Source organism: Pleurodeles waltl, chromosome 6, assembly GCF_031143425.1.
Source record: "Pleurodeles waltl isolate 20211129_DDA chromosome 6, aPleWal1.hap1.20221129, whole genome shotgun sequence".
In the NCBI taxonomy this organism is placed as follows: Eukaryota; Metazoa; Chordata; class Amphibia; order Caudata; family Salamandridae; genus Pleurodeles; species Pleurodeles waltl.
The window spans coordinates 78262075-78275518 of NC_090445.1; the positions used below are offsets into that span (position 1 = coordinate 78262075).

At 47.5% G+C, this 13444-nt stretch overlaps 1 non-coding gene across 1 annotated transcript; it reads left to right on the top strand.

The window, feature by feature from the left end:
- The first annotated feature begins 4623 nt into the window (after positions 1 to 4623).
- Positions 4624 to 4696, top strand: TRNAK-CUU (transfer RNA lysine (anticodon CUU)). Its single transcript has one exon. It is a non-coding gene; the product is annotated as a tRNA-Lys (tRNA).
- Positions 4697 to 13444: the final 8748 nt, after the last annotated feature.

Here is a 13444-nt window from a genome sequence, read left to right on the forward strand (position 1 = left end):
TCCACAATCCAGTCTGGCCCACTCCAATCAAAAACAGTCTGCCCCACTCTAATCCAAAACAACATGCCCCATGCCAATCTGCCCCATTCCAAAACAATCTGCCCCACTGTAATCTGCTGCACTCCAATCCAAAACAATCTGCCCCCCTCCACACTCCAATGGCCCTCACTCAAGTCTGCTGAACCCCAATCAAAAACACTCTGCCCCATTCTAATCTGCCCCACTCCAATCCAAAACAATATGCCCCAATCTAATCCAATCAACCTCACCTCAATACAGTCCACCACACTCCATCCCAATTCACCCCACTCCGATCCACCCTAACACAACCTGCCCTAATCGAATCTAAAACAATATGCTCCACTACTGCTTTTATTATGCTGCAGTGGGCCCCTCACTACTGATTAAATGTACTCATCCATTTTTGGAGATAAACGTCAAAATGTCATTTCCCTTCACTGAATACAATTGAAGTATATGTTGGATCTAAAATGCAATTTCAATAGAGTGCTGACAGTAAGTGAAGTATATTGTTTAAACTTACACCACTAACATTCCCGGACAATTGTGTTAATAAAAGAAAGTTGGTTTGAGTCATCGTATAAGCAGTTGAAGAGATTTGCAGCTGTTCAAGGTAGTTTCTGGACCATCACTCTGCACAAAAGTGGGTGATTTCTACAATGTATTTCATTACTTGGACATAGCTGGTTTGTTTTGCATGAGATGAAGTGTCATTCACAGTGTCACACATACAGCAATGAAATGTCATACATAACCAGCAGCTATGCACCAGTTTAAATTAAGGACTGTGATTATCCAGGGATGGCTGCTCCCTGGCTGAATCACCTCTCTGGCTGAGCCAGAAGATGAAATATAAAAAAATAGCTTCCTATTTTTTTATTTCTCATCTGCTGCCTCAGCCCGCAGCGAGTTCAGGGAGGGGCTGGGCTGGGCCACAGAAGGTGGGTGGGGGGAGGAGGAGAGAGTGTACCTAAATGCCCATGTGTGTTTGTCCGGCTGTCTCAGGCCAGCCAAACACACATGTCCACTTAGGTTTCTCCGGCCCGGCTGTGTTTACCAGCCAGGCTGAAACAACTGCACGGAGCTCAGGGTTGTGTCTGAGCGGCAGTCAGAGCTGCTCAGACCAATCCTGGTGTTGCTTTCATGCTAGCTATAGCATGAAAGCAGCAACAGGATTGCTGGGGAGCCGGTGCTCGTGTCCCAGGAACTGCTGGGACAGCAGACGAAGAGGAACGAGGCAGCAGGAGGTGGCAAAAGCCGGCGACGACAAGGAGAACGGTAAGTGTTTTTTCTTTTTTTTTGTGGTTTCCCTCATCCCTTTTGTCACCCCCACCCTACCCCCTTGACATTTGCAGCGGCAACTGCTGGGGTTACCCCAGAATGGTCTCACAGCACGCAATATTTGAGAACATGCATTAGCGGGGTGATGTTCCCGAAGACTACTGCATATCTAGAGCCTGATGTCCAACACAATCAGCAAAGCACATATTCAAGAACATATTTACTTCTGAATGTTGTGGGGGTATAATCTAGGGGTGGAGCAAGGATTTTTTAATACATCTAGCAGAATTTCTGGAAAGTGAAATCAGAACCTGAAAATGGAGCCGTCCATGTCTGGCCACTCAGACTCAGTCCCTCAGGCCCTAATCACCAGCCAATTAGACTATAGCAAGGCACTCTGCGCTGGAAGTCACCAAACACCTTCTGCAGAGACTCCAGACCACAGAACTCCACTGCCACACTCATCCTTCACCTCTACAGATGCACCCACATCACTCCCCATCTCAGAAAACTCTCCTGGCTCCCCATACAGAAGAGATGCCTATTCAAGCTGATGATCCATGTCTACTAAGCACTGCGCAACCAAGGACCAGCCTACTTCGACCGTCGTCTGAACTTCCAATACCCTATGAGACAACTACGTTGCTCCTTCCTCTCACACGCCTGCACCCTACGCATCCACCAAAGCAACAGCGGAGGATGCTCCTTCCCCTACCTTGCTGTGAAATCTTGGAATGACCTCCCACTCTAGCTATGGCTTCTACCTCTTCAGTGGAACTCGGAGAGTACTCGAGGCACGGCTGTTTGACTGAGTCACCTGAACAATCATGACCTTCAAGCGCCTATATACCCTCTCAGGTGAATATCTGCCCTATATAAAACCACTTGATTTATTGGTAGAAGGACAGAAGTAATAGACATGAAGAGGGTTGGTGGGGGCGGGGCAGGGAGTGTTGTAAAGGTTCCTCACACCATTAGTTATCAGACACATAGTAATGAAGTGCAGAAAACAGGCCACAGCTTCCTGTATGGGCACAGTCTGTACTGTGCAGTAATACCTGCGGGACATCACAGCCAGGCCACAGCTTCCTGTATGGGCACAGTCTGTACTGTGCAGTAATACCTGTGGGACATCACAGCCGGGCCATGACTCCCTTTATGAGCACAGTCTGTACTGACAGTAATACCTATGGGACATCACGGCCAGGCCATAGCTCCCTGTATGGGCCCAGTCTGTACTTTACAGTGTTACCTGTAGTGCATCACAGCCAGGCCACAGCTGCCTGTATGGGCAAAGTCTGGACTATACAGTAATGCCTGTGGGACATCACAGCCTGGCAACAGCTTCCTGTACGGGTGCAGTCTGTACATTACAGTGTTACTCGTAGTGCATCACCACCTGGCTAGCCCGTCTGTCCTTTACGATGTTAGCTGCAGAACATCACGGTCAGGCCACAGTGCCTGTATTGGCACAGTCTGTACTGTACAGCAATGGTTCTTAACCTTTTCACTTGTGTGAGCCCCCACTGAACCATTACCATAATCCGGGGACTACCACTGAGTCTTGACTGGAATATGGGAATGCCCACCCTAAGCAATTTTATGTGATTTGAACCTCAAAAAAATACAAAAATACAAAAACAGTATACACCAGACAAATGCTCAAATGTTGATATGTTTTATTTAATTCACAATCACATATAGAAAAAACTGTCAAATGTTCAATTTTGGTTCTTTATTTGTATAGTCTATTAATTTTAATATATTCATTTTAATATTATTTAACTTTGTAAAACAGTCATAATCTCCCCAGGTTGGCCCCTAGGACCCCCAGGTGTACTCGGTCCACAGTTTAGGAACCACCGCTGTACAGTATTCCCTGGGGACGTCACCGCCAGGCCACAGATGCCAGTGTTGATGCTGCCTGCCCTTTGCAATGTTACCCGTAGCACAACCACAGCAGGCACAACCCCCTTTATTGGCCCAACCCGTCCCATAGAGCATCAAATAATGGACGTCAGATGCAGGCCACCTCCCCCCACCCCCCCCCCCCATTATGACAGTCTCCCCTCAGTATTTCCTGTATGATCTTACAGGCAGGCCATTACCCCCTTTATCGGCCCAATTTCAATTTTTCTCTGATACCTGTAAGTCTCGCACAGGATGGCCAGAGCTCACTTATTTTGTTACAGTAATTTGGACGCCACAATCAGTGGGATGTCGCGGGCATGTAATTGCTGCTTGAGTCGGCCTATCCTGCTAATTACACTATTATCTTCTGATATCCAAGTAAGGCCACACGTCACTTTATTGAGGCGCCTGTTCTGTACGCTCCCACCTGCCTGATCTCAGAGTCAGGCCCTCACTCTGTGTATTGTTACAGTCAGTGTCCACAGTCCTTACCGGGTCAGCAGACTGTAGCTCCCTGTGTGTAGGGGCCCCGCCTGCACTGCACGCTGTGCACCCATCGGTCGCTGTGCTGGTCCAGTCTGCACTGCACGGTCTTTACCTGTGGTACCTTACAGCCAGGACCTCAGGGTCCTCTCCTGTTCCAGTCGCCATGGTTTCTACAGTCTGTACCTGGAGGGCTGTAGGGTTCCCTGTGTTCTTCCAGTCTGCAGTGTACACGCTCTCCTCCTGCAGTGACTTACAACCAGACCACTGCTTCCTGTATCAGCACAGTCTGTACTTATCAGTGACTATCCGTCTTCCTACACAGCCATGGAGTTGGAGCATTTTTCATTGTACCAGCCTGCGCTGAGCCAGTCTGTACTTATGATGCTTCACATCCGTGCTGTAGCGCTTTGGGTTGTACCAGTATGTCTTGCGCCAGTGTGTACCTGTGATTCAGCAGGCCCAGAGAGACAGGCGGCTGGAAGCTTGTAACTACCCAGAGGCAGGTCCAGCGAGACCGATGCAAGCATGCACACAGAAGCAGGTTCAGCAAGACAGAGGGTTGAAAGCAGACAGACAGATGCATGTATATTCACAGAGGCATGTCCAAAGAGGCAGATACATGTATGTACTGAGAGGCAGGTCCAATGAGAGGGATGCATGATGTATGCAGAAAGAGGCAGATTTAGAGAGACAGATGCATGTATACACGCAGAGGCAAGTTGAGAGAGACAGAAGCATGAATGGACGCAGAGGCAGGTCTAGAGAGAGGGAACATGGGTCCATGAGACTGGGGCAGAGCAGAGGTTGTGAAAGAGAGGGGTGCAGGAGTAGAGTCAGAAACAGAAGCCTTGAAATGTAATGAAGTGTGCACACACTCTGCATTTGTCTGAGACAATAAAAAAGAAGGGCATAGTTGTATCAGAAGCCCGGCTAGCTCAGTCGGTAGAGCATGAGACTCTTAATCTCAGGGTCGTGGGTTCGAGCCCCACGTTGGGCGTAATAATTTTCGATTGACTTTTTTTTACAGTCTTTCTGCTTTGCACCAATACTAGTCAACTTTAAAAAGCACACCTCCTCCAGTTTACCACGTAATCTCTCTCATCATATTTCACACAGCGCTTTCCACTCTAGAAAGGCGTTTCGGATCCGGGTCTAGCCCCCGCTGTTTAAGCGCTTTCTTAATTACACACAAACCTGCACTTTTATTGAGGCCTCAGTGGCAGTTTTCTCCCTCTGAGGAGTTAAAGTCCCTGATCCCGCTTGCATAGCAATCACATGGATATAAAAAAAAGTACTCTGTCAGAAGTGGAATTTGAACCCACGCCTCCAGTCGGAGACCAAAACACCCAGCTGAGGGGAAGAGACCGCTCCACCAGCCTGACAGACCACAACGAGGAGTTAGCGGCTGATTGTGCAGTCACGATACAAGAAGTGTTCACAGCGCCTTCTAGCGGACACTTATCACAACAGCCTCAGCAGCACAGGCCTCCTCAACAGACACCAGGGAGACAGTGCTGCAGACGGGCAACAAAGGACGAAATATTAGACACCCGCAGTTCAACCTTCTACATCACACACCCAACCCCAAGGCTTTTACTACACATACAGGGCTTGCTCATTGAAGGACAAGTCAGAAAAGGCATATCAGAGCAGGAACTAGAAAAGTCATTGTCTAATTTACACATCTCTCCATCTAGAGCAGGTGCCAGACCCTAAAGGCCACAGAGCCCAAGGCTGCCTCTTAATATTACACAACTGCCCTTACTAATCCACCCTGCCACTTCAAACCCGGCACCAGACCTTTCTGGAACATAAACATAAATGTCATTCAAGGGTCGCAGCTGCGACCCCTGGCTTGCCCTTTGAGACTCCTGGCACTGCCTTTGGAACGCCTGGCCTCAGAGGTGCCAAATTCACTGCCAGGAACACAGTGGCAGCTGACATCTGTTTTGGCTCCACGCTTTGTAGTCTGTCAAATTTTTTATTACACTAATAGTGAATAATAACTATTAGTGTAATAAAAATGGAGTACAGTTAGCTGGAATATGTCCTTCCATGGCAGCTGAGGTAAGTAAAAAATGCTTGTAAATGTCTGTTGTGCGCGTGCTTGCGGGTGTTTATGTGAGAGAGAATGTATGTAATTGTGAATTTGCTTGCATAATAATTAAAGTGGATATAAAAGAGTATTGTGTTAGAAGTGGGATTTGAACCCATGCTTCCATCCGGAGACTAGAAAACCCAATTGATGAGAAGAGGCACTTCTTGAGTATGGCAAATTAGGCCACTTGCCATCATGACAGCTGAAGAGATTGGAACCCAGATGTGATGTCACCATAGCTTTCAGATGCCTTTTTGCAGGTGAAAGGTCCTGGGTTTATTCAGCACAGACCATCTATGTGAGGCACCGGAAGGTGAACTTCACACTGTTACCTCTAATCGTCGTATTACTCAAAAGAAACAGCAGATATTACTCAAGAGAAACAGCACATATTTCTCAAGTGGAACAACACTCCTGGGGGCAAGATGCATTTTCAATAGTCTTCCCAGTGTCATAGTTTTGACTCTTGATCTAGGCAAGACTGCTGGTTAAAGGATGACAGTACCTTTGTTTGTAGGCGACTATGCCTATCCTACAACAAGTCGCAACTGTTGTCCCAATCTTACCGGCTCACTAGCAGCACCTCACCAGAAACACAATAGTAAAAGGTGATTTGTGGCAGCCTTTACGAATGGACTCGAGAATAAGACATCTCAAGGAGTGTCGTGGTTAAACGGAGATTCCGTAGGGACACGAAGACTGGGTCAGCGTCAAGACGAAATGCAGCATCGATATCAGCGATGGTGGCGATGCCCTCTGGTCGGAATCCCTCTGATTATCTGTCTAAAGTGTGATGTATTTATACAGATCTACAAGGACCCCTGATGTAGGTGTGTTCCCAAACAATAGATAACAGACATGCTTGGGACGGCAATTAATATAAACAATCCCTCGAAAGTATAGAGAGGTTAAATCCCTAAGTGTGAACATCTACTGTTTGTTTGTCTTTGTTGCTTGATCTTGACGCCTTAGCGCGGTGACACTAATAATGCAAAGCATAACAAGTGGCCTAATTATAAACAAGGCAGACATCTTAGAAGAATTAAATTATTAAATGGGCTAAGACAGAGCAAGCTAAGTAGGTTAAAAGTCACTAGGTGACGGGGGCACGAGTCTGCAAGCCAGAGGCTAAGCTAACTCCTGTCATCCCATTAAAACGAACTAGGATTCACTACACCAGCTGATCCTCTCCCTCACCAAGGACTCAGCCAAGACCAGCCTCCACAAAGGAATGAAGACCATCGCTGAATGAATGAAGAGCAGCTTCCACAAACTCAATTCCGACAAGACGGAAGTCCTCATCTACGGCTCCACCCCCTCTGCATGGGATGACTCCTGGTGGCCTGCTACTCTCCGAACCGCTCTGACTTACACCGACCACGCACCAACCTAGGATTCATCTTGGACCCCTCACTATCTATGACCCAGCAAGTCAATGCCATCTCCTCCTCCTGCTTCAGAACCCTCTGGATGCTCCAAAAGATCTACAAATGGATACCCACCGAAACCAGAAGAGCAGTCACCCAAGCCCTCGTAAGCAGCAAACTGGACTACGGCAATGCCCTCTACGCAGGAACCACAGGCAAACTCCAGAAGAGGCTGCAACGCATCCAGAACGCCTCCTCACGCCTCATCCTGGATAACCCCCGCCACTGCCACATCACAGACCACCTGGAAAACCTGCACTGGCTCCCAGTCAACAAGAGAATCACCTTCAAACTCCTCACCCACGCTCACAAAGCACTGCACAACACTGGACCAGAATACCTCAACAGACGACTCTCCATCTACACCCCAACCCAGCATCTCTGCTCCGCTGACCTCACCCTCGCAACCATCCCACGCATCCGCAGAACTATAACCGCCAGTAGATCATTCTTGCATCTCGCCGGTAAAACGTGGAACACTCTTCCCACCCAACTGCGCCAGACCAAAGACCTCCTTACCTTCAGTAAACTTCTCAAGACCTGGCTGTTCGAGCAGTAGCAGAACCTCCATCCCCTCTTCTCCCCCCTTCAGCGCCTTGAGACCCTCAGGGGTAAGTAGTGCGCTTTACAAAATCCTGATTGATTAATTGATTCTGCTAATAGCTATATGTATACTCTACGTTCCCCAATGGTCTTCTGGGGGCTACGTCTCAGCTGGGGATTACAGCTCCTGCAGGGAATCCTCTGAGGGCTCCTCCCTCTTCCCCTCCGGCAGCTTGTAGAGTTGGTGAAAGGTACCTGGATTTAGCAGTCCGACAGAGAGATGGACGAGCCACAGAAAGCTCGAGCCAGGCCTCAGCTTGAAGCTTGGCTCTGATTCAGCTCCAAATCCTGTTGGGACCTCGAGCCCACGAAGAGCCGAGCTTTCATGTGGTTTGTGCTTTTTCCTCTAGATTTGTCCTTAGGGCCAAAGAAGCCGTCTTTGGACATGTAATGCCAGGTTCGGGTCTCATCCTGTGCTATGTAAAGAGGAAAAGCCAAACCTTAACCTAAGGAAGGACAAATGAAAGCCATTTCACTGGCTGCTTTGTGTGAAATGAAACCAGAAAACCTGGAGAAATTGCAGTTTCTACCGCTTAAATGTGCGATCTTAGGCAGATGTATTATTTCACCCGAACTCTTTTTTTTCGTTATCGCATATGAAAGCATTTTCAAATATGTGAGTTCAGAATACCAAGTGTACAAAAACCTATTGTGTTTGATTTAATAGACTATAATGTTGCTCTGTTATAATCTGGGCCACATACAGTGTTTACATAACAATTGTCTTGCCTCTTAGTTCACTAGTATGTCATGTTTCTATCACTTTAAGTACTTCTCAGTACAGTGCTATAATGTGTTAATATCAAAGTTTCCACGTTCTAAAGTAATCATCGTTTTTTAATTTTGAAGCGACTTCATCATGTTTTCCATGACATTTGTCATATGATTTATCTGGCAAAGATTTTCAGGGCTTAGCTCGTGCACAGTCCCTAAGACTGAAGCCAGACTATTGACTCGGCTCTGGCTCGACTTGCCCTGATAATTTGTTGGCTCATCCACCTCTAGACTGACGGAAGATATCCGGCTGCAGTTATTATGGCCGGCAGGTGCCTGGAGGCCATAGACTACTCTTGGCAGGAGAAGGGGTTGCATCCGTGCACGGGTGATGAAAGAGTGCCCCCTGATGTTCCTGAAGGGGACATCCAGCCATGGTATTTATGGCTGGTAAAGGGGCATGGGCTACCCCAGAGAAAAGACTGGGCACCTGCATGGATGTTGGATGGGCACCTCTGAAAGGGGAATCCAGTTCTGTAGCTAGTATTCACTGATGCCACGAGGACGGGGAGGGGCTACCCTGGTTACTTACCGGCTATCTTCATTACCCTTAGTCCATCTCATACTCGTAACAGTCAGTACAAGAGAGGTGATGTTACCTCTCAACAGAATAAAGCAGAAGGATCTTTAACGCTAGCCTCACCCACCCAACCTGGGATCTGTAAAGGGAGCTGGCACTCCTGGCTCCTCCTGAATATATCCAAGCCTCTTGTCTAAGATCTGAAACGAGGGACGGTGGATCGGATGTTAGCAGCATCATTAGCAGTGAGTCCAACAGGCCCACTTCCAGTCCTACTCGCTCTGTAGGCATGGAAGTGCTCAGCCATGCAGCAAGTGTCCCCCATGCAGATATTCCTGAGTCCTGATCCTCTTTGGTGAATCCGGGCTGCTCGTGGTTCATGTGGGAGCACCCGGCGGAAGCAGACTCTCCAAGCACAATGCTGCGTGGCCCAGCAATTGGGTCTCCTCCTGCTCTGCAAACATGAGGTAAGCCACTCTTAACCTCATAAGGAGGATGGGGGAGGGTCTGATCACCTGGCTCCTGGAGCCCAGCGAGGATGCAACATCTTCAACAGCATTGTTCCAGTCCTCTGGGAATCAGTCAGAGACAGGTCTCAGTGTGGGGGCTTGACCTGCTGGTCCAGCCACAATCTTTCCATCCGTGCAACGACCCTAACTCTTGGCTACTGTGGTGCTGGCTGTTCCTCCTTGCATACAGGGTTGCGGTGTTACTCTCCATCTTGGCATAAATTCTTCTGGTGTGATCGCTTTCACCACAGTGTCGTAGTTGGACTCTTGCTCTAGGCAAGACTGCTGGTTTAGGGACGACAGCACTTTTGTTTGTAGGTGACCAGGCCTCTCCTACAGCAAGTCGCAACTGTCGGCCCAATCCTCCTGGCTCACAAGCAGTACCTCACAAGAAACCCAAATGGTAAAAGGTGATTTGTTGTAGCCTTTACGCATGGACTCAAGAGTGCGATATCTCAGGGGAGTCGTGGTTAAATGGAGATTACCCTTTTCTATGCAACCAGAGCTACGAGGGCGAGAGGAGAGGCGCAGCGGCAATGGAGGAGTTAAGTGTTTTTTTCAAAATTATTTTTAATTTAATTTTTATTTAAGCCCCCGAGCACCGCCCTGCCCCTTCTGCTTGTCATGAGCCAAGACTGAGTACATGATATGCATACCGGCATATATAGCAGTCATCGTTGACGCTGATTATGGCGCGTTTACAGAGTGGCAATGATAACGTAAAATGAATACATCTTCCTAACTATGAGCATATCACCCATCTTGGAAGAAATAATTAAATAAATGTGCTAAAACAGAGCAGGCTAAGTAGGTTAAAAGTCAAAGGGTGACGGGGGCACAGGCCTGCAAGCCAGAAGGCTAAGCTATCTCCTGATTCCCAATAAAACCAAATAGGATTCACTACAACAGCAGCCCCTCCTGGTGTATAGTGTCACTAATAAAGGCAGACACAAGTCTCAACATCCTTGGCCCAGAAAGTTCAATGGTGGTCCCCTCTGGCATTCGGGGTCACCAAAATACAGCGGTGCATGCTTGGCACTTCCTGCACAGTACTCCTTACACAGCTCAGATAAGGGCGAGCCCGTCCTGACATATGAAGGTCACCGGACCATTCCTTCACACAGGCAACAACCCGATCGGTGAGCGGCCTTTCTCCCACCTCACTCGTGGAGTCCTCTCAGTAGGGCTCCCCACAGGACCTCACTCTATTCGCACTATCTCCTTCTTGAGATGTGTCCAGTCCCCTTCCTTGTGATACATCACTAAATCAAATATCAACATTTTGAATTCTAAAGGGGGAATTTCTTCTTCCTTCCCCCCAGTATGTATCCCACCCAACTCACTGGAATGCAGCAATACACAAATCTGTATGGGGTATTCCCCCAACACCTCCTTTCTTCACCAGGTGGGCCTGGGCTTCCCAAAATGGAACCAAAGGTCCTACATGTAATGTACCATTGTAGACACTCTTGCACTCAGTGTACTTTTGCAGCACACATACTCTCCAGTACTGTTTTCTCCATGTATTGTGCCACAACAGACACACATACATTCAGCATACACATTGAGCCTACACACCCTGTAGCCTTTCTGTATTGTACCAAAGTGTGCTATTTGCAAACACACACTCACAGCGCACATACAAACAAGTGGACACACTAACCCCACATGGTACTACACAGTACTGCTCCATCCCGGCACTATACCCTTCCCAGGTACAAACGCATCCAGCACAGAGTCAGTACTCCTGGTCTGCGCAGCACTCCACATCTACCTGATGTAGATCAAGCAATGAGCTAAGCACACAGCAGCTTAACTATTAAAAAGGTGAGTGAATGAACCTGTAGGCCCCTCTCTAGTGACACAGGGTGAAACGGATCTGTTCACTACTACCGATCACTAGGTGGTACGCTGCTACCACCACACTTGTGCTGCTTAACTCTTGGTGAAGGTGGTAGCCTTCCACCACTATGATGGTAGCGCTTTGGGTTCCCCTCCCGATCCAACAAGAATGCAATCCATGAGACAGGCTTGTATCATGGCACACACACATAATCCCTGTTTACTTATGACAGAAATCAGCATTAGGGATCCAGACAACAGTACAGTGGTTCCTCAGGAAAGAGATACACGTCTCTAATCATGCAGAGGACTTTTCCGTAGTACTGTTTTGCCTGTCACCATGAATCAAAAGAGGTTGCTTAACTTTGGGAGATTGGATTCCTCCCCATGTTGCCACCAAAAAGCTCTTAAATAGTGTAGAGATTAAAGACTCAATCAGACATTAAGGTTCTGAAAATTCCCTGAATGCCTTGAATGCCAGCCACTGAGAGCTGATCATTGAAATAGAAAGGTTTAAGTGAAAGCCATCCAAAAGACATTGCAAGACAGACAGGAATTCACAAACAGGTGTTGCTAGATTATAAGCAGAACACCACGTGTGAAAAGATTTCCAGTGTTTTGAATAAGCCTTTAGTCTGTAGGGTCTCCTCAAACTCATCATAACCTCTGACGAAGAAGAGGAAAAACCTTCCGCTAAAAGGTTGAGCTTCTCAACTTCCAAACCGACAGAGGGAATTGAAGTTGGAAGAGCAAAGGAGAGGCTTTGAGAGGAGAAATGAATCTCAGAAATACCCAAGGAGGCGGAAGTGCGAGGGTTTTCAGGAGAGGAAACCAAGATCTCTGAGACCCGTACGAGACCACCAATATCAGCGCTCGTCCCTCCAGCTGGAATTTGTAGAGAACCTTCTTAACCAATGGAAAGGGTGGCGCTGAGGCATAGAGCATACATATTAGCCATTTGATCACCAAATTGTCCACCTGCCAGGCTGCCTTCTCTGGTAACCTGGAACAAAATCTGCGGAGAAGGCCATTGTTCTTTGATGCAAACAAATCCATGTAGGATCTCCTGAACTGTTTACAAATTTTCTGAAATGTCACCATGGGAAATATTAGATCTTGATATAAGGGGAATTTCCTGCTGAGGGTTTCCACTACAAGACTATCTGTTCCCCTGAACTGTACTGCTGACAACTGAATAGGATCTTTTCTGCCCACAAACACAATTGGACAGCTGTCTGGTTCTGGTTAGAATTAGTGCTCCCCTGATGATTTATGTGGGAGACTGCAACTGTATTTCCTGTCTTTATCAACACAATCCTTGATTTAAAATGGTATGAAAATATTTCATTGCTCTGACGATTGCCTTGAGCTTCCTCTAATTCAATAACCTTTGACTTTCCAGCAGAGAACACTTGAACTGACACAACCTGTCCTGAAGTTGCTCCCCATCTCATTCCACTGGCACCGGTCCTGAGTACTGGGGAGATCTTCATACATACTCAAGCCCCTGGAGAGGTGCTTTGTGTTCAATCGCCATCTCATAGTGTCCCTGACTTCCGGAGTTATAGGAACCAATCTGCACAAGGGATGCAATTCTACCAACCAGTAGCTGTTGAGCTGCCAAAGGAGAGGTTGAAGGTGTGGTCTTGCCCATTGATGTGTATGCCCTGAAGCTGCCGTGTGACCTTGAACCTCCAACCTCAGGCGAGCAGGAGCGTGTTCCCTGGACAACAAATCTTGTACCACAGATTGAAGATAAGCAATCCTCTCTTTCGAGAGAAAACTCTCCCTAGATCTGTCTAAATCCGACTCCTATTAACACAAGGTTTTGTGTAGGAGTTAGCTGGCATTTGGGAATGTTAAGCAAGAGACTCAGACTGGTCAATACTTACTTTCTCCTTCAAAAATATAAGAACCTGAGCTCTCAATCCTGCGTTAATCAACCAGACACCCAAGTAGGGGAGACAGGGAT